We start from the raw sequence: 20,485 nt of genomic DNA, 5'->3' as shown, positions 1-20,485 counted from the left end.
TGTACCCCCTTTCATAATCTCAAAAAAAATCGTCTGTGCAGAAATATGACCAAAAACCTGCAGTTTTAAATCCATAACTTTTCTTTCAGGCATCTGATGTCAAAGTGGTATATCTCTAAAGTCTTGTGGCTTAAGCCTTTAAATATCTGCATTCAAATTTTGTTTACAAATTTGGTGTTGTTATTTTTACGATATTAACTCCTTAATTAATTTCCCAAAAATAGCATTGCGGAAATTTTAACAAAAGCATACAGTTGTAATGCCATAACTTTTCTATCAAGCATCCAATTTCGAAATGGTATATCTTTAAAGTCCTGTGGCTCATTTCTCTAAAAATCTGCGTTTAAATCTTGGATTGTGATTTCGGGCAGATTTTTTGCATTTTTTGTGATGTACCCCCTTTCATAATCTACGAAAAAATCGTCTGTGCAGAAAAATGGCCAAAAACCTGCAGTTTTAAATCCATAACTTTCCTTTCAGGCATCTGATGTCAAAGTGGTATATCTCTAAAGTCTTGTGGCTTAAGCCTTTAAATATCTGCATTCAAATTTTGTTTACAAATTTGGTGTTGTTATTTTTACGATATTAACTCCTTAATTAATTTCCCAAAAATAGCATTGCGGGAATTTTAACAAAAGCATACAGTTGTAATGCCATAACTTTTCTATCAAGCATCCAATTTCGAAATGGTGTATCTTTAAAGTCCTGTGGCTCATTTCTCTAAAAATCTGCGTTTAAATCTTGGATTGTGATTTCGGGCAGATTTTTTGCATTTTTTGTGATGTACCCCCTTTCATAATCTCCGAAAAAATCGTCTGTGCAGAAAAATGACCAAAAACCTGCAGTTTTAAATCCATAACTTTTCTTTCAGGCATCTGATGTCAAAGTGGTATATCACAAAAGTCTTGTGGCTTAAACTTCTAAATATCTGCATTTAAATTTTGTTTATAAATTTTGTGTTGCTATTTTTACGATATTAACTCCTTAACTAATCTACGAAAAAATCGTCTGTGCAGAAAAATGGCCAAAAACCTGCAGTTTTAAATCCATAACTTTCCTTTCAGGCATCTGATGTCAAAGTGGTATATCTCTAAAGTCTTGTGGCTTAAGCCTTTAAATATCTGCATTCAAATTTTGTTTACAAATTTGGTGTTGTTATTTTTACGATATTAACTCCTTAATTAATTTCCCAAAAATAGCATTGCGGAAATTTTAACAAAAGCATACAGTTGTAATGCCATAACTTTTCTATCAAGCATCCAATTTCGAAATGGTATATCTTTAAAGTCCTGTGGCTCATTTCTCTAAAAATTTGCGTTTAAATCTTGGATTGTGATTTCGGGCCGATTTTTTGCATATTTTGTGATGTACCCCCTTTCATAATCTACGAAAAAATCGTCTGTGCAGAAAAATGGCCAAAAACCTGCAGTTTTAAATCCATAACTTTCCTTTCAGGCATCTGATGTCAAAGTGGTATATCTCTAAAGTCTTGTGGCTTAAGCCTTTAAATATCTGCATTCAAATTTTGTTTACAAATTTGGTGTTGTTATTTTTACGATATTAACTCCTTAATTAATTTCCCAAAAATAGCATTGCGGGAATTTTAACAAAAGCATACAGTTGTAATGCCATAACTTTTCTATCAAGCATCCAATTTCGAAATGGTATATCTTTAAAGTCCTGTGGCTCATTTCTCTAAAAATCTGCGTTTAAATCTTGGATTGTGATTTCGGGCAGATTTTTTGCATTTTTTGTGATGTACCCCCTTTCATAATCTACGAAAAAATCGTCTGTGCAGAAAAATGGCCAAAAACCTGCAGTTTTAAATCCATAACTTTCCTTTCAGGCATCTGATGTCAAAGTGGTATATCTCTAAAGTCTTGTGGCTTAAGCCTTTAAATATCTGCATTCAAATTTTGTTTACAAATTTGGTGTTGTTATTTTTACGATATTAACTCCTTAATTAATTTCCCAAAAATAGCATTGCGGGAATTTTAACAAAAGCATACAGTTGTAATGCCATAACTTTTCTATCAAGCATCCAATTTCGAAATGGTGTATCTTTAAAGTCCTGTGGCTCATTTCTCTAAAAATCTGCGTTTAAATCTTGGATTGTGATTTCGGGCAGATTTTTTGCATTTTTTGTGATGTACCCCCTTTCATAATCTCCGAAAAAATCGTCTGTGCAGAAAAATGACCAAAAACCTGCAGTTTTAAATCCATAACTTTTCTTTCAGGCATCTGATGTCAAAGTGGTATATCACAAAAGTCTTGTGGCTTAAACTTCTAAATATCTGCATTTAAATTTTGTTTATAAATTTTGTGTTGCTATTTTTACGATATTAACTCCTTAACTAATCTACGAAAAAATCGTCTGTGCAGAAAAATGGCCAAAAACCTGCAGTTTTAAATCCATAACTTTCCTTTCAGGCATCTGATGTCAAAGTGGTATATCTCTAAAGTCTTGTGGCTTAAGCCTTTAAATATCTGCATTCAAATTTTGTTTACAAATTTGGTGTTGTTATTTTTACGATATTAACTCCTTAATTAATTTCCCAAAAATAGCATTGCGGAAATTTTAACAAAAGCATACAGTTGTAATGCCATAACTTTTCTATCAAGCATCCAATTTCGAAATGGTATATCTTTAAAGTCCTGTGGCTCATTTCTCTAAAAATTTGCGTTTAAATCTTGGATTGTGATTTCGGGCCGATTTTTTGCATATTTTGTGATGTACCCCCTTTCATAATCTACGAAAAAATCGTCTGTGCAGAAAAATGGCCAAAAACCTGCAGTTTTAAATCCATAACTTTCCTTTCAGGCATCTGATGTCAAAGTGGTATATCTCTAAAGTCTTGTGGCTTAAGCCTTTAAATATCTGCATTCAAATTTTGTTTACAAATTTGGTGTTGTTATTTTTACGATATTAACTCCTTAATTAATTTCCCAAAAATAGCATTGCGGGAATTTTAACAAAAGCATACAGTTGTAATGCCATAACTTTTCTATCAAGCATCCAATTTCGAAATGGTATATCTTTAAAGTCCTGTGGCTCATTTCTCTAAAAATCTGCGTTTAAATCTTGGATTGTGATTTCGGGCAGATTTTTTGCATTTTTTGTGATGTACCCCCTTTCATAATCTACGAAAAAATCGTCTGTGCAGAAAAATGGCCAAAAACCTGCAGTTTTAAATCCATAACTTTCCTTTCAGGCATCTGATGTCAAAGTGGTATATCTCTAAAGTCTTGTGGCTTAAGCCTTTAAATATCTGCATTCAAATTTTGTTTACAAATTTGGTGTTGTTATTTTTACGATATTAACTCCTTAATTAATTTCCCAAAAATAGCATTGCGGGAATTTTAACAAAAGCATACAGTTGTAATGCCATAACTTTTCTATCAAGCATCCAATTTCGAAATGGTGTATCTTTAAAGTCCTGTGGCTCATTTCTCTAAAAATCTGCGTTTAAATCTTGGATTGTGATTTCGGGCAGATTTTTTGCATTTTTTGTGATGTACCTCCTTTCATAATCTCCGAAAAAATCGTCTGTGCAGAAAAATGACCAAAAACCTGCAGTTTTAAATCCATAACTTTTCTTTCAGGCATCTGATGTCAAAGTGGTATATCACAAAAGTCTTGTGGCTTAAACTCCTAAATATCTGCATTTAAATTTTGTTTATAAATTTTGTGTTGCTATTTTTACGATATTAACTCCTTAACTAATATACGAAAAAATCGTCTGTGCAGAAAAATTACCAAAAACCTGCAGTTTTAAATCCATAACTTTTCTTTCAGGCATCTGATGTCAAAGTGGTATATCTCTAAAGTCTTGTGGCTTAAGCCTTTAAATATCTGCATTCAAATTTTGTTTACAAATTTGGTGTTGTTATTTTTACGATATTAACTCCTTAATTAATTTCCCAAAAATAGCATTGCGGGAATTTTAACAAAAGCATACAGTTGTAATGCCATAACTTTTCTTTTAAGCATCCAATTTCGAAATGGTATATCTTTAAAGTCCTGTGGCTTATTTCTCTAAAAATCTGCGTATACATCTTGGATTGTGATTTCGGGTAGATTTTTTGCATTTTTTGTGATGTACCTCCTTTCATAATCTCCGAAAAAATCGTCTGTGCAGAAAAATGACCAAAAACCTGCAGTTTTAAATCCATAACTTTTCTTTCAGGCATCTGATGTCAAAGTGGTATATCACAAAAGTCTTGTGGCTTAAACTTCTAAATATCTGCATTTAAATTTTGTTTATAAATTTTGTGTTGCTATTTTTACGATATTAACTCCTTAACTAATCTACGAAAAAATCGTCTGTGCAGAAAAATTACCAAAAACCTGCAGTTTTAAATCCATAACTTTTCTTTCAGGCATCTGATGTCAAAGTGGTATATCACTAAAGTCTTGTGGCTTAAGCCTTTAAATATCTGCATTCAAATTCTGTTTACAAATTTTGTGTTGTTATTTTTACGATATTAACTCCTTAACTAATTTCCCAAAAATAGCATTGCGGAAATTTTAACAAAAGCATACAGTTGTAATGCCATAACTTTTCTTTTAAGCATCCAATTTCGAAATGGTATATCTTTAAAGTCCTGTGGCTTATTTCTCTAAAAATCTGCGTATACATCTTGGATTGTGATTTCGGGCCGATTTTTTGCATATTTTGTGATGTACCCCCTTTCATAATCTACGAAAAAATCGTCGGTGCAGAAAAATTACCAAAAACCTGCAGTTTTAAATCCATAACTTTCCTTTCAGGCATCTGATGTCAAAGTGGTATATCTCTAAAGTCTTGTGGCTTAAGCCTTTAAATATCTGCATTCAAATTTTGTTTACAAATTTGGTGTTGTTATTTTTACGATATTAACTCCTTAATTAATTTCCCAAAAATAGCATTGCGGGAATTTTAACAAAAGCATACAGTTGTAATGCCATAACTTTTCTATCAAGCATCCAATTTCGAAATGGTGTATCTTTAAAGTCCTGTGGCTCATTTCTCTAAAAATCTGCGTTTAAATCTTGGATTGTGATTTCGGGCAGATTTTTTGCATTTTTTGTGATGTACCCCCTTTCATAATCTCAAAAAAAATCGTCTGTGCAGAAATATGACCAAAAACCTGCAGTTTTAAATCCATAACTTTTCTTTCAGGCATCTGATGTCAAAGTGGTATATCTCTAAAGTCTTGTGGCTTAAGCCTTTAAATATCTGCATTCAAATTTTGTTTACAAATTTGGTGTTGTTATTTTTACGATATTAACTCCTTAATTAATTTCCCAAAAATAGCATTGCGGGAATTTTAACAAAAGCATACAGTTGTAATGCCATAACTTTTCTATCAAGCATCCAATTTCGAAATGGTATATCTTTAAAGTCCTGTGGCTCATTTCTCTAAAAATCTGCGTTTAAATCTTGGATTGTGATTTCGGGCAGATTTTTTGCATTTTTTGTGATGTACCCCCTTTCATAATCTACGAAAAAATCGTCTGTGCAGAAAAATGGCCAAAAACCTGCAGTTTTAAATCCATAACTTTCCTTTCAGGCATCTGATGTCAAAGTGGTATATCTCTAAAGTCTTGTGGCTTAAGCCTTTAAATATCTGCATTCAAATTTTGTTTACAAATTTGGTGTTGTTATTTTTACGATATTAACTCCTTAATTAATTTCCCAAAAATAGCATTGCGGGAATTTTAACAAAAGCATACAGTTGTAATGCCATAACTTTTCTATCAAGCATCCAATTTCGAAATGGTGTATCTTTAAAGTCCTGTGGCTCATTTCTCTAAAAATCTGCGTTTAAATCTTGGATTGTGATTTCGGGCAGATTTTTTGCATTTTTTGTGATGTACCTCCTTTCATAATCTCCGAAAAAATCGTCTGTGCAGAAAAATGACCAAAAACCTGCAGTTTTAAATCCATAACTTTTCTTTCAGGCATCTGATGTCAAAGTGGTATATCACAAAAGTCGTGTGGCTTAAACTTCTAAATATCTGCATTTAAATTTTGTTTATAAATTTTGTGTTGCTATTTTTACGATATTAACTCCTTAACTAATCTACGAAAAAATCGTCTGTGCAGAAAAATTACCAAAAACCTGCAGTTTTAAATCCATAACTTTTCTTTCAGGCATCTGATGTCAAAGTGGTATATCACTAAAGTCTTGTGGCTTAAGCCTTTAAATATCTGCATTCAAATTCTGTTTACAAATTTTGTGTTGTTATTTTTACGATATTAACTCCTTAACTAATTTCCCAAAAATAGCATTGCGGGAATTTTAACAAAAGCATACAGTTGTAATGCCATAACTTTTCTATCAAGCATCCAATTTCGAAATGGTATATCTTTAAAGTCCTGTGGCTCATTTCTCTAAAAATCTGCGTTTAAATCTTGGATTGTGATTTCGGGCAGATTTTTTGCATTTTTTGTGATGTACCCCCTTTCATAATCTACGAAAAAATCGTCTGTGCAGAAAAATGGCCAAAAACCTGCAGTTTTAAATCCATAACTTTCCTTTCAGGCATCTGATGTCAAAGTGGTATATCTCTAAAGTCTTGTGGCTTAAGCCTTTAAATATCTGCATTCAAATTTTGTTTACAAATTTGGTGTTGTTATTTTTACGATATTAACTCCTTAATTAATTTCCCAAAAATAGCATTGCGGGAATTTTAACAAAAGCATACAGTTGTAATGCCATAACTTTTCTATCAAGTTTCCAATTTCGAAATGGTGTATCTTTAAAGTCCTGTGGCTCATTTCTCTAAAAATCTGCGTTTAAATCTTGGATTGTGATTTCGGGCAGATTTTTTGCATTTTTTGTGATGTACCTCCTTTCATAATCTCCGAAAAAATCGTCTGTGCAGAAAAATGACCAAAAACCTGCAGTTTTAAATCCATAACTTTTCTTTCAGGCATCTGATGTCAAAGTGGTATATCACAAAAGTCTTGTGGCTTAAACTTCTAAATATCTGCATTTAAATTTTGTTTATAAATTTTGTGTTGCTATTTTTACGATATTAACTCCTTAACTAATCTACGAAAAAATCGTCTGTGCAGAAAAATTACCAAAAACCTGCAGTTTTAAATCCATAACTTTTCTTTCAGGCATCTGATGTCAAAGTGGTATATCACTAAAGTCTTGTGGCTTAAGCCTTTAAATATCTGCATTCAAATTCTGTTTACAAATTTTGTGTTGTTATTTTTACGATATTAACTCCTTAACTAATTTCCCAAAAATAGCATTGCGGAAATTTTAACAAAAGCATACAGTTGTAATGCCATAACTTTTCTTTTAAGCATCCAATTTCGAAATGGTATATCTTTAAAGTCCTGTGGCTTATTTCTCTAAAAATCTGCGTATACATCTTGGATTGTGATTTCGGGCCGATTTTTTGCATATTTTGTGATGTACCCCCTTTCATAATCTACGAAAAAATCGTCTGTGCAGAAAAATTACCAAAAACCTGCAGTTTTAAATCCATAACTTTTCTTTCAGGCATCTGATGTCAAAGTGGTATATCACTAAAGTCTTGTGGCTTAAGCCTTTAAATATCTGCATTCAAATTCTGTTTACAAATTTTGTGTTGTTATTTTTACGATATTAACTCCTTAACTAATTTCCCAAAAATAGCATTGCGGAAATTTTAACAAAAGCATACAGTTGTAATGCCATAACTTTTCTTTTAAGCATCCAATTTCGAAATGGTATATCTTTTAAGTCCTGTGGCTTATTTCTCTAAAAATCTGCGTATACATCTTGGATTGTGATTTCGGGCCGATTTTTTGCATATTTTGTGATGTACCCCCTTTCATAATCTACGAAAAAATCGTCGGTGCAGAAAAATTACCAAAAACCTGCAGTTTTAAATCCATAACTTTCCTTTCAGGCATCTGATGTCAAAGTGGTATATCTCTAAAGTCTTGTGGCTTAAGCCTTTAAATATCTGCATTCAAATTTTGTTTACAAATTTTGTGTTGTTATTTTTACGATATTAACTCCTTAATTAATTTCCCAAAAATAGCATTGCGGGAATTTTAACAAAAGCATACAGTTGTAATGCCATAACTTTTCTATCAAGCATCCAATTTCGAAATGGTATATCTTTAAAGTCCTGTGGCTTATTTCTCTAAAAATCTGCGTTTAAATCTTGGATTGTGATTTCGGGCAGATTTTTTTGCATTTTTTGTGATGTACCCCCTTTCATAATCTCAAAAAAAATCGTCTGTGCAGAAATATGACCAAAAACCTGCAGTTTTAAATCCATAACTTTTCTTTCAGGCATCTGATGTCAAAGTGGTATATCTCTAAAGTCTTGTGGCTTAAGCCTTTAAATATCTGCATTCAAATTTTGTTTACAAATTTTGTGTTGTTATTTTTACGATATTAACTCCTTAACTAATTTCCGAAAAATAGCATTGCGGAAATTTTAACAAAAGCATACAGTTGTAATGCCATAACTTTTCTTTCAAGCATCCAATTTCGAAATGGTATATCTTTAAAGTCCTGTGGCTTATTTCTCTAAAAATCTGCGTTTAAATCTTGGATTGTGATTTCGGGCAGATTTTTTGCATTTTTTGTGATGTACCCCCTTTCATAATCTACGAAAAAATCGTCTGTGCAGAAAAATTACTAAAAACCTGCAGTTTTAAAGCCATAACTTTTCTTTCAGGCATCTGATGTCAAAGTGGTATATCTCTAAAGTCTTGTGGCTTAAGCCTTTAAATATCTGCATTTAAATTTTGTTTACAAATTTTGTGTTGTTATTTTTACAATATTAACTCTTTACCTAATATCCGCAAATAGCATTGCAGAAATGTGAACAAAAGCGTACAGTTCTAATGCCATAACTTTTCTTTCAAGCATCCAATTTCGAAGTGGTATATCTTTAAAGCCCTGTGGCTTATTTCTCTAAAAATCTGCGTTTAAATCTTGGATTGTGATTTCGGGCCGATTTTTTGCATATTTCATAATCTCAAAAAAAATCGTCTGTACAGAAAAATGACCAAAAACCTGCAGTTTTAAATCCATAACTTTTCTTTCAGGCACCTGATGTCAAAGTGGTATATCACTAAAGTCTTGTGGCTTAAGCCTTTAAATATCTGCATTCAAATTCTGTTTACAAATTTTGTGTTGCTATTTTTACAATATTAACTCCTTAACTAATTTCCCAAAAATAGCATTGCGGAAATTTTAACAAAAGCATACAGTTGTAATGCGATAACTTTTCTTTCAAGCCTCCAATTTCGAAATGGTATATCTTTAAAGTCCTGTGGCTTATTTCTCTAAAAATCTGCGTTTAAATCTTGGATTGTGATTTCGGGCCGATTTTTTGCATATTTTGTGATGAAACCCCTTTCTTAACAAAAAAGAGACTTGCTAATATTTATTAAATTTAAGCTCAGTGTATTTAAGTAATTAAGCATTTCGAGACTTACTCAAGCGTTGCCCACTTTCAATGCCATATTCAAGAAGCTAACAATCTTGTGAGCTGTCCAATTAATAGCGGCATTCTGCATATTCATGATCCGTTCGATCAATAATCGTCGATCGCGGAGATCAACTCACACCAAATTCAAAGCGGTAACTTTGGGGGCGTGTCCCGGCATTAAACGTTATTCAAAACTATGCAAATGAAGGCGAGACATGTCAAAATGATTAAGACTCGGATGCTGCGAGCTAAAAAAAAGAACGAGGGTTAAAACGAAAGACTTAGGCAACGAACTCGTTTCGGCAACGGAATTAAGAAGCGGAAGCGAGAAGAGGGAAAAAAGAGAGCGAGAGAGAGAGAGAGATACTGCCTTAAATTGATTCATAATTCGCATTCAAACGATTAATGCTAATCAAATTAATTAAAAAGCCGCTTTAGCAAAAATATGAGTTTTTGGCATGATTAATGAGGCAAAAGCCCGCGACTTCGGGTCTCAGGCAATTAGCCAAGTCTTATTCACGATTGTTAGCTAAATATATGCTTCGATTTCGTTTCCGCCCGATTTCAAGTTCAATGACAGCCACCAAAATACTGAAAATCAGCAACGAGATTACTCTAATCAAGTGTCTGGCCATAAGCGAACCTTTTTGCCAGATAATGCGGCAAATGAATGGACCTTAATCACATTAGAAACAATTTCCTTCGTTTTGTACGTGAGCAGGCCCTCAAATTGTTGCCAATTTAGCCGAGGGAAAGTGTGCGAAAATAAGAAATCGATTTTGATTACAAGCCACAGAAATTGCAATCGAATTCGCCCGTGGGCGTGACTCCCGCTGATTTATTCTGCTCTCCGAAATTTTCGCGGAAAACAAACACAAATCGAAACGTACAAGGGTCGAGTTTGTAAATTTACCTCCACTCAGCGAACTGTTCGGCGGTATTAAAACCCCCCCACGTTTACATATCAATTTGAGTGGCAAGCAGCCTGCTAGGCTGGCCAGAAAATAAATTGGAATATATTTTGCACCCTCCGAACACCCTTAAACCCTTTCACATGCTATTTCTCGGGAACGTGCAAAATACTTTTTCGAGTCGTGGCGCTAATCAAATTTATAAAAAAGAAACTCAAACCCAAGCGAACAATCTGGGATATGGCAGCAGCGAAACTTATTCAATTACCCACTTTGGGTCTCATATGCATTCAAATTAAATTATGCTACAGCAACACCAACAATGGCTAGCAAAGAACAGAACAATAACAACAATGTTGGACGTAGGCTATTACATCCATAAACCGACAAACACGAATCGCGTGCAGAAACAATTTAAAAAACAATCAGCTCTGCCAATGGCACCGTAAAATATATCAAGCGACCGAGAGACCAGATCCCCGACCTCAACCGTGAAGCGCAGTCTGCCACCCACTATAAGTTATAGGGAATATCGGGGCAGCAGGGGAATGGGAGTATCAGGAATCAGGGATCAGGCAACAGGGAACAGCAGGCATCTGTGACTGGCGGGCACTTTAACACTTCCCCCAAAATGGTAAAAGTTTAAGTAAACAAGAGTTGAGTGGAATGCTCGCAAGTGGAAATGCTCTATACGCTGGGAAATCGGGTAGCGGGCTCAATCAATTATAAAAAAAAGCGCTTTTGGCCTATCTACCATAATAACCTTATAAGTACTGAATTAAAAAAGGTTCAAACTTAAAAAAACTTTTTAATTCTTTTAAGGTAGAATATATGATTTTATTTATAGTAACTAAATCTGTTTAATATTCGCAGTACATTGAAATGAAATAGTAAGCACGAGATCAAACGAAAAAAATAAATGTAGTATTTATCTATTTTAATATAATTTAAATTTCTCCAACTTGGTTTGTTCTCTTTTGCGATTGCAAAATAATAGTTGCTAAAACCAAATTTAGTTAACTATTTATTTAGTTTTCAGTACATTTGATAGTCGCCTAAGTCGAAACTTTTTGCTTATTCGGCCCCTTTTATGCGTTTCATTTTGATTTCATGTAAATTACCTGTCGACGACAACAACACCAAACACGAGCAGAACAACAACCCAGAAAGCAGCAATAATAACAGTAACAAGAAACCACGACAATGAACAACTCCCCAAACCAACATCAAGTAACTCTCTTTAAAGCATAGCTCTCCGATTGGCTGACTCTTTTCAATGGGAGTGGCCAGTCAAAGCAGCCAAAAGAGGTAAAAACTGTGAGAATAAGAGAGCGACTGAGAGAGGGAGAGAGAGGAAGCGCAGGTGTCGCCGATGCAATTTGAAACGATGCCTCCGCCTAATGGAAGAGTTGATTTTGAGTCAAATTAAATAAGCTACCTTTGGGATTGTTTGAATGTCGGTTAGGGTTTCTGATAACCACCAAAGTCATGAATAAATTGGGGAAGGAGGAAGAGAGAGAACGAATCCGGCAAAACAGCGACGGCAAAGATACAATATTTGTTAAAACTAAAAAGTACTAAAAAGGAACACTATAAAAACTTAACTATAATGGGTATGTAATATTAGATAAGTATTAAATTAATACAAATTATATAAGTATTAATTTATTGAAACTGTCTGCAGTTTATTTGAAGACACACTTATTAAAACTAAAATTTCAGTTTTTTTTTGGGTTTTCCTTTGTAAATAATTATACCATAAAATTTTATATTGCTCTAAACAATGTTTTAAATAATATAAACAATAATATTAATTTCCAATAGCATATCTGATAAAATCAGGCATTTCTTTTGTACATCTTCCAAATATGGATTTAAATATGTAGCTCATTAATAACCATTTAAAACTCCGTATAATAGCGACACTCCCTCCACCACTTAGTTCTAATTGAATATGCATTGCTAAATGACTGTCAACTGGTCGCACACTCTCCATACAAAGTAGGTGACACCTTAAAAACGTTCTACCGATCACCGATCACCGATCGCCGATCGATCGATTGATCAGCTTGGCTGTCTTCGGAGGAACTCGTTTCGCCCATGCCTATCTTTGGTTCCCCAGAACGTTGAGTGGATGCTGATGTCCGAGAATCGAGCATCGAGCATGGAGGATCGAGCATTGAGGATCGAGGAGGGGCAACCACAGATCGAATGCCAATCACGCGTCAATTGCAAAGGCCAATGGCCATAAAGATGCGATCTTTGATTGCTGAGATATACCCAGATAGAGATGACGAAACGCCTGTCAATGTTGATGAGTTGATTCTGCGGCTGACAGCCAGAGATCCTTATGCAGGCGCAGCTCCATCCTCCATTCTGTCCCTCCACATTCCCCAATTCCCCCATGGAACAACTAATGCCCCAGGGTCGAGGGCAAAGTTTGCTTATCTTTGTTATACGGATATCGTTGGCTTTTACGACCTGTGATACAGCCATTAACAATACACTAGTATAGACAAGATCATGAGTCACGTGCCAGCTTTTGATGGGTGGCCGTGAGTCATTGATCTTTTTGGGAGCCCATTACGATCACCTGCTCGAAAGAATTCCTCTCCTTATCAGACTCCAATTCAATTAAGCGAACAATCAATTATGATTTGTCACGCGAGCCCCAAAAATAAGTCGCAGGTTTGAGGCAGCACCTCTGCTTCCTTGTACTCTTCTTATCACACAATGCGGGCCTCTCGTTTTATGTTTGACATTTCTTAATTATTGATTCTATGTTTTCGCTACCTTTTGAAGATTGAAACATGTGTTCCGGGACCGCGACTACGAAACGGAAATGAAATTAATTGGAAAAGTGCGTAGGGCAAAGAAATATTTGGGGGTAAACCCAAATAGAGTGAAGTCACCCAACGATAGTGTTATTTCTTTATCAGATATTTCATTGACTTTTTTTTCTGAAAATTCTGTTTTTACGAAATATATGTCAATATTATCTATTCTAAAATATACAAGCTCGATCCTTGTAAAAATGTTATTTGTACCACAATATTCTTGATTTTTATCGTTGGAAAATTGTTTAACATTTTTTTTTAGTAACTCTTCATATGTTTCCTTTGCTTAGACTGAAATTTGAGCTTCCTGAGCTAATACTTTAACACATCGGATCAAACCGGCATGTATTCTAAAAAGAATAATATTAATACAAACTAATTTGGTGTTGATGGCGTTTATTACTACAAGATAGAAAAAGCCCTGGTTCTGCGGTTTAAATCTGGTATGAACCGTACAAATAAATTAATATGGCTGCAAAATTGTAGCAAGACAGCAGTCCAAAAATTAAGATCTCAAGGGGCTCCTCCTTCCTTTATTGAAAAACTTCTTGACTTGTACACTTGGTGACCCAGTGAACCGCGTTTGTAATGCTATCAATAATTAAGTGTCGAACGATGTGGCAGACGCTGGAGAGGAAAAGCAACTGGATATTGTGGAGTGGCAAGGAAAGCAGGAGTCCAGGAAGACGGGATCCCTGAGTAAAAAGGTGGGAGCAGGGGCCAACGAATTCTTAATAAGCGGAGGCTGCTGCATAAATTTGCAGCTAAAAACAAACATTCCAATTGAGTGTGTTCGGAAAAAAAAACATTTGTTGTATAACAACTAAAAAATACCGTATAGCGTTATTATCACCTTGAACCCCCCTATTTTACCTGGAATAAGAACTGGACTAAGCAAACAAAAATATATCAGCTTGGCCTTAAAAATAATTAATTAAAACTCAACCTCTTTTTATTCTGCCTTTCATAACATACCACTTTTTGTTTGCTATCAATTATTTAAGCAACTTAAGCACCTAACTACAATTTCTGCAATTCTTTGTGGCACAAAGATTTTCAAGTTAAAGAACACTGGGCCAGCCTTTAAGTTATTAAACTCTTGCAATCCAATATTTTAGCGGGACTATGTGTAAAATTAGATTTGCATTTGCTGAACTATACATTTTGTCCATCATACCCTGACCAAAACGGAGTCTGATTCTACAGACCGTGCGTAGCACACGCAATGCAAAAATCTTGTTGCAAACTGTAACAAGTGGGCAGGGGGCGGGGCAGGGGCGGCTGGGTCTTGCAACATGTGCAAATATGCATGCGTAATTATTGAAACAAGTTAATTACTGAAAAGGTGCCTACGACTTCGATTCCGACTGCGGGTGCGGACCTCGACAATTCCAGCAACTGGCCGACTTGGCCATTCGATATTCGATTAATATATGCAAGGCAGCGCATTCCACAGTTGTACACAGTCGAGTCGCAGATCCTTTTAAGGCCGGACTCCAAGGCTTTGGGCCAGGACAGTTGCCAGTTGGCTGGCTGAATTGCAGCTGCAGCAGCGTGATCAAAGTGTGAAATGACTTGTTGCTGTGTGATACCTGAATACAAATTGTTTAATGCCTTCGCTTGGCTTGGCCAAAAACGATCTTTCTTTCCTATATCGGAAGATCGAACCTTAATTAAGTTGTTCTCCAGTGGCTTCTAAAGAAACGGGCGTAGAGACTTTACCGGTAACCACAGTTAAATGCTTGCAATCAATTGAAATGCTATTCTAAAAATGCATACCTCTACAGCTTTGTGGCTTACTTTTCTAGTAATCTGTGTTTAAATTTTGGTCCTATATTTTGAGTTTAACAAAATTTGAATTTAAAAAAAAATATATCTTTGCAGTAAAGTGACCAAAACCAGCAGACCGAAGTTTATAACTTCTTTTACAAATATCCGATCTTTAAAAGGCATACCTCTTCAGGTTTCGTTTTCTTAGAATCTGCGCTCAAATTCTTTTTGTGGATTTTCTTCTTTTCAAATTTAAATTTTCAAATCAATTTAACCTCTTGTAATTTTTGTTTTTTGTTTGGTAAATCATATTTCAAAAACTGATAAAATAAGGTACCCTTTGTAAATAGAAAATGCTCTACTTAATTTTGTTTAATTAAAACGCATACGTATGTTTTGTTCGTGTTGATAACGACATGACATGATTAGGCTGTGAGTTATCCGCGATGAGTGTCCAAAACCATTGAAACCTTTTGAGATTATAGCATTTTGGGCAGCGTGATATCGCCCCCAAAACGGACGTCAATCATATACTACGGGTAATACTCAATTAAGAACAATTTGTCTGTCGTTCTACACGACAAATAAATAAAAAGAAATGACCTCGTTTGGGTACAGTGAAAGAATTGAAAGCCGATTTTGTACAGATAAAAATGGCTAAGAGCAAGAATAATTCCCCTTTGCAAAACCAATAAAATGGGTAGGAGATTCCCGAGCACGCGTCCGTAACAGATGGCAATCAAAGCCGCAGCGTCGATCTCCAATTAACTTATAGAAAAGAGCCACAAAAAAAAGCCCCACGACGAGAATAATACCCGGAATAAAAGACGGAGAAGAGGGCCAAGATCACCGCTCCACGGGTCGCCTTTGTAATGGCCAACTAATTATGAGAGTCTATCGATTAATAATAAAAGGAGTCGCCATGGTAGTTCCACTTTATTTGCATTTTTAATTTGTTCCTAATTAAATATTCATCTCTCTGTGCATCTCACGCTGTGTCACTTTATGGCACTTGATTTATTCGAATCTCCGCTGATTAATTGAAGCCGACTCGCGGGAGAAAGTCTACAAAGTCGGCGAGATTGTATGTTATAGGAAAGACAGGCTCTTTCCACTATTAGGGCTCGTTAGGAGAGTCTGAGTCTGAAGGTGCGTCCTACATACTCATTTGCTACGGTTTATTTTTACGCTTGAGCCGCATAATTTAATAACCCTCAGTTCGGGGATCGATGAGGGGGGGAGATACCTATATGAGTGCTGGCCCGTTCCGAAGACAAATGGGTTTATTATAAGTATGATGGCTGGATAAATTTATGCGCGCTATTAAATTGTTTATTAAACGACCGCACCAAGCCACAAATGGCGAAAAATGAATCGCTTTTCACTCTACACAATCTCAACTCACTATCCTCCTTCCGAAAAAGAAGTTGGGCTACTGCTACCACTCGGGCTGTTGATGAACTCATATGTCAACGTCACCCTCCCGACTTCGCGGCCTTCCGAAGATCTCCCTCCGAGGTAGCCCCAGCCATCTATTTAATTACCAATATATGTTGGCAGGTAGCCTCCGCAAAATTGCATTGCCTCGCACCACCTCCTTTTGACCGGGCCGTTGAATGGGTACAGTGGTGATTAATTAGGCGAACACTTAACTTGATATTGATCGTGAAATCACATTTGAAACTCAGTTTTATAATATTATTACTTAAATATGAAACACACTATCAACAATTTAGTCAATAGACTACATTTCTACTGTTTATTTGTCTTTTTATACGCAGGGGAATATAACAAACTTAAAATCAAAAAGTATAAATAAAAATAGCTTATAAAATGATGAAAAGTGATTTGTTTTCGTTTTGAAGACAAAAAGGCTTTGGAAAACTTAATATTAAATTTCCCCCTTTGAAATCGGATGTTAACAAAGTCAATAGAGATTTCCATAAACAAATTTTGCAACAGTCAGGGGTAGATACTTACTTACTTTTCACTGTACCTCAACGAAGTGGACGACCACCAAGCTTGATTCTTTGCGAAACAGAAGCCGAGCTTAGCACGAAATTAAATTTAAGGTGCGGGTCTTAGAGAAGGTTTTGCAACTCATAAATGAAGGGGCATCTGCCTTGGTTCACCTCCTCCTTCATAATGACTGACTGACTGACGGACTAGCTGACAGGCCACGTATGAAATTTACATTCATTAGCTCGTTATCAATCTTTATGCTCCTCGTTGCCAACTTTTCGCTTGGACATCTGTGGGACCTGCAACTAATTACAAAAAGTAATTATGTTTGAACCCCAGCTTAATGCTGCAAACGGCGCCACAAAGAAGCGCAACGGGGCGAAAAGGGTAGAGCACTCCTCCAGAGGCCGCGTGAAATCAATAAATTAAATATGCAAACTGGCCATCGATTGGCAGGAGGCGCATAAGGCCAAAGGAGGCAGCCACCAGGCAGGCAATCCTAGATTAACGAACCGAAAGGGGCGTATCCGCCATACGGAAGCCAGTCAACAAAGATAAAACGGGAAGGAGATGGTGAAGGGGGAACTGCAGCGGGCACTCAACATCATTTACAAGTCAATAAAATCAATTTGGGCAGCCGAAGAACAAACAAATTGCCGACAAGCAACAATACAATAGCGCACAGGATATTAGCATTAGGGACAACACTTCCATATATCGTATATCTCCTATATGGCTCGAACCCGGCCGCAGCCCAATTATAATTCTACCGATAGTCCCGAATGGAACAGAAGGTTCCCTCTTTGCCAACACGATCTCGTGGGACCAGAAGCCGGCCTCTAATTAATCAATTATATAAAATACAACTAATGCGATGATCAAAGCGGGCTAAGAAAAGGGAAGAAGAAGGATGGTAAAAAGGATAAGCGTCGATCCCAGAGTGCAACAGAACCTATCGACAGCTGCCACTGGTCAGAATTTAATCGGAACCCAAACTGGACAACGGCAGATCTAACCCATTTATAGAGTAGATAAGAAAGAAACGATGACTAAAATGCGATGAATATGTTTTGATCAGACTGATCAAACATAGACTGTAGTCACCTCCAATGAATATTAATAAAATAGGTAGTTAAACTATGTTATAGTTCTTAATTTTTCAGATAACCTTTGAATGATTCCCCCATCCTTAAAAAAATTATTTAAGTCTCTTTTAAGCATGTTAAATTATCATTTAACATTTTAATGATTTCCATCCTTGAAAATACCGCTTAAGCATGTTAAATTATCCATCAATAAATACTAACGAATTTAAAAAAATGGACATTTAATTCAACATTTGTTTTCAAAAATGTTACCCGATCACGAGGCTTCAATGGGTCTGGCAAATTGTAATTATATTTAATTTCCTCAAAACAATTGAAGATAAACTATAATAATTTTAATTGATGCGCACTAAACTCGAATTATCCAAAGCATGCATTTTTTGTTTTGGCCAAATTCAACAAAACGTTTCAAATAAAACGAAAACCTGGTGGGAAATTGTTGTGGGATGGAGGCAATTAAGACCACAGTCGGTACACGCACTAATTACCAAAGCATTTCACATTTTTATTTTGCCAGAGACCATGAGAGAGTTTCCACTATTAGATTTACGAACAAATGAAATTACTTCGCTTTCATTTTAATTGCAGCCTGCTTATTGGCCAGGAATGTTTACATGTACGTGTATATACATAATCAGCCAAGCAGAGGGGCCTTATCGCTGGTTGGAAATCTGGCAATTTTGGGTTGCATAAACCAGTTAATAACGCGCTTCCGCCCAAGTCAAATTCAGGCCTACACGACAATTGAGTGAAAATGCAATGTCGCCGAAAGCAACGAAAGCAAGACAAATCGTCGTATCAAATTACCAAATAATGATCTGGGGGAGGGCCAAGGAAATGCCAGCCGAAATACCAGCTATACCTGGTACTCAGCCATTAGCAGTCAGTATTGTGTACATATAGCTGCCATCTAGCGACAGTTTTGTTGCCTGATTATGTCACACGCCCTGCTCGCTGAGTGAACCGCAGCCATTTGTAATTGAATTAATGCCGGGCTCTGAGAATGGTCGGATAGTTAGTTGGGTGTACTATTTATGGGCCAGGTGACATTCGGGGGCGGGGCGGGGCCTTATCGCTGGCATTTCATCGCGCGACTCCAGTAACCCTAACTAATCGCACGTAATTAAATATAATTTGGTATCGTTTACAGTTGCGTTTCGTTTGCTACACCATTTTCACTGACTCGATGTTTTGATGGCTGGGTGATGTGGTGAGGGAAATCCAGGCCGAAGTAATGGTTGTAATTGGGTAACTTTTTTGTGTAAGTTTCATAAATAATAAGCACACAAATTGTTCATACTTTAAATGAAGAGCGGGGTGAAAACGAATGTAAATCTATCTCGATATTGTTGTTATTGTTGAAATCAATTTCCAAAATAAGGAAATTTAAGAGAGAAAGTCTCATTTTTAAATTATTATTATTCAGAGAGAGAGAGAACCCAACCTAATTTACTTTTAATTTTTAAAATAAACTGTTAAAATCTATTTCCAAAACAAGATTATTTAAAACCAATACCATTAAGAATAAACCATACCATCTTGAGAGAGAGAACCCAGCCTAATGGACAGCCCCTCAGATCGAATTCCTTCATAAAACTGGCAAATAGCAAATGGCAACTGGTAAATGCTTCTATCTAAGCTGCATAATGAATAAGACACCTAAGACAGGCGATAGGAACGGGCCAAATGGACTTGGCCACTTGGCTGCAATTTGTTTGATATCGTCTCGGCCAGAAGAAAAACGAGAGAATGACTTAAGGGGGGGAAAGTAGAAGAAGAAAAAATAAATAAACGCGGAGCAGAAATAAAATTATTTAATTGCGCAATTAAGTGCACATTTGTAACGTTTTGCGCGACATCTGTCCCATGTGCAGGAGTGGATGCAGACCCACAGCTCGGACTCGGAGTCGGAGTCGAAGTCGGGACCGGAAATTCAATTGTTGAGATAATAATTACATTAGGACGTGCGCGCATGCGCGACTCTCTCACTTTGAGCCTCTTTTTCTGTCTCGCATTCGCTGTGGAGCGATCGGAGCTGGAATAAGGACAGCCTAGAGTGGACCCTAATCGGGACCAAAACGGAGAAGAATGCCGCCGCTGTTTTTGTTCGACTATAGAATACCTGCTAACCCTTTATCATTATAGGATATAAAAGCTAATCTAGTATACTTTACTTTTCCTTACATCTCTTATTTTCTTATCTTTGAAATTAGAATTAAATTTTTGAAAAATGACCTAATTTTAGGAAAAATAAACTTTATTTGAGGACATTTTAGTTTTTTTCGGGTACATTTATAATTATAGGTCCTTTTTCTAATTTTTAGCTTATTTTTAGTTTGTAGGTGTTTTTGAGTGTTCTATATATACAACATGCCCTGGTTTCAAAAGTACTGGGTATAACAAGTGAACACCTTGCGCGACGAGCTGATTGACACGGCCACATGGGGACGAGAGATACCATGG

Source organism: Drosophila elegans, unplaced genomic scaffold (assembly GCF_018152505.1).
Source record: "Drosophila elegans isolate 14027-0461.03 unplaced genomic scaffold, ASM1815250v1 contig_814, whole genome shotgun sequence".
NCBI lineage: Eukaryota > Metazoa > Arthropoda > Insecta > Diptera > Drosophilidae > Drosophila > Drosophila elegans.
The sequence above is the reverse complement of the archived record's forward strand: the minus strand, read 5'-3'. Positions refer to the sequence as shown.